Below are 2500 nucleotides of genomic sequence, written 5' to 3' on the forward strand. Positions count from 1 at the left end.
GATTCTTTCTCCAATATTCCTGATAAATACCCACACACCCACATATGGAGAATGGTCGAAAATGCTCGAGTGGATATCGAGATGTCCGACGAAGCACCACTTGGAAGGGCCGAGGCACGGGACGCCCGAGCTGTTGCTCGGGCCGGCACGGGACGCGCATGGGACATCCCGGGACGGCATGGGACGCCCTCGCTACAGCTCGAGACGGCCAGGTACGCCCGAGACTTGGCTCGGGACGGCCTGGGACGCCCTCGCCATAGCTCGGGACGGCCTGGGACGCCCGAGACTAGGCTCGGGACGGCCTCGGCACAGCACGGGACGGCCTGGGACGCCCTTGCCACAGCTCGGGACGGCATGGGACGCCCGAGACTTTGCTCGGGACGGCCTGGGACGCCCTTGCCACAGCTCGGGACGGCCTGGGACGGCCTCGGCACAGCTCGGGACGGCCTGGGACGCCCGAGACTTTGCTCGGGACGGCCTGGGACGTCCGAGACTTTGCTCGGGACGGCCTGGGACGCCCGAGACTTGGCTCGGGACGGCCTGGGACGCCCTCGCTCCAGCTCGGGACGCCCTGGGACGGCCTCGACACAGCTCGGGACGGCCTGGGACGTCCGAGACTTTGCTCGGGCCGGCCTGGGACGCCCGAGACTTGGCTCGGGACGGCCTGGGACGCGCTCGGCACAGCTCGGCACAGGCCGGGACGCCCGAGCCGAGCTTCGGGTCGCACGAAATCTCTTCGTATTCCGACATATTAGAAGCTTCCCATCATGTAGTAGGCCGAGCTTTGCCCTTTGGATGCCCTATGGTGCTTGGCGAGCACTAGGGAACGTGCCAGCACAAGTGCTGTGCACGCTCTGGGGAAGGAGCTCAACCCTCCCCCTTATAGTGCAAAGTTATTGTTTTTCCTATTTTCACAAGGAAACATCAATTTTTTAACCAAGCATACTGGGCCTTTACTCCTTCGTTACTCGTCGGAATCCAGCAAACTTATACTCGTTGGAAAGGTCTTTTCGCAAGGATTTTTTTGATATATTATAATAGCGATTCCGATAAATATTTATTTTTCTATGAATTTTTAAGTGAATAAACACCGGAAAATTCATAAAAAATAGAAAAAAAAATATTTTCTTCCGTTTCTTTTCTCCAATAATTCATAAATAATACCTCAATAGTATTAATGAAGAGAGAGTCGAAATGGCCCGGGTGGATTTCGAAATGTCCCACGACCCCATAGAATGCACGGGCCAGCCGAGCCAAAAGAATGGGACGCGCACGGGACAGCATTGGTCAGGCTCGGGACGGCACGGGACAGCACGGGACGCGCATGGGACGGCACGGGACGCGAATGGGACGGCCTTGCTAAGGCTCGGGACGGCATGGGACAGCACGGGACGCGAATGGGACGGCCTTGCTAAGGCTCGGGACGGCATGGGACAGCTCGGGACGCGCATGGGACGGCCTTGGTGAGGCTCGGGACGGCCTTGGTCAGGCTCGGGACGGCATGTCACGGCCCTGGTGAGGCTCGGACGGCACGGGACGCGCATGGGACGGCACGGGACGGCCTGGGACGGCCTTTGTGAGGCTCGGACGGCACGGGACGCGCATGGGACGGCCTTGGCGAGGCTCGGGACGGCATGGGACAGCACGGGACGGCCTCGGCACAGCTCGGACGGCACGGGACGCGCATGGGACGGCCTTGGCGAGGCTCGGGACGGCATGGGACAGCACGGGACGGCACGGGACGGCCTCGGCACAGCTCGGACGGCACGGGACGGCCTTGGCGAGGCTCGGGACGGCATGGGACAGCACGGGACGGCACGGGACGGCCTCGGCACAGCTCGGACGGCACGGGACGGCCTTGGCGAGGCTCGGGACGGCATGGGACAGCACGGGACGGCACGGGACGGCCTCGGCACAGCTCGGACGGCACGGGACGGCCTTGGCGAGGCTCGGGACGGCATGGGACAGCACGGGACGGCCTCGGCACAGCTCGGGACGGCACGAGACGCGCATGGGACGGCCTTGGTGAGGCTCGGACGGCACGGGACGCGCATGGGACGGCCTTGGTGAGGCTCGGACGGCACGGGACGCGCATGGGACATCATGGGACGCACATGGGACACCTTATGGGGATCATCAAGGGACGTTGCACGGGACATTCTTTCCCACGAAGGGCATTTACATGGGACATCTTAGGAGTCGAGAGCCGGCACATGGGACAACGTAGTTCACACGCACGGAACACTTTACTTTCGTTTGGAACGTCGTGGGATCTTTATGTCCCCATTAGCACCGAACCTTTAACATGCTAGGAAGCTATGTTCGATCTTCTCGAAGTGTCGATGGAACTTCGATGGATACACATCCGATCCGATGTTATGATGATGTACTTTCTCCGAGATCGATGTTGGGGCCGTATTCCGATGTCATGATGATGTACTTTCTCCGAGATCGATGGGACGGCCTTGGTAAGGCATGGTTCGGCCTTGGTAAGGCATGG

This window comes from Eschscholzia californica, unplaced genomic scaffold (assembly GCF_041429995.1).
Source record: "Eschscholzia californica isolate CP2 unplaced genomic scaffold, dmEscCali1.0.p SCAF_32, whole genome shotgun sequence".
In the NCBI taxonomy this organism is placed as follows: Eukaryota; Viridiplantae; Streptophyta; class Magnoliopsida; order Ranunculales; family Papaveraceae; genus Eschscholzia; species Eschscholzia californica.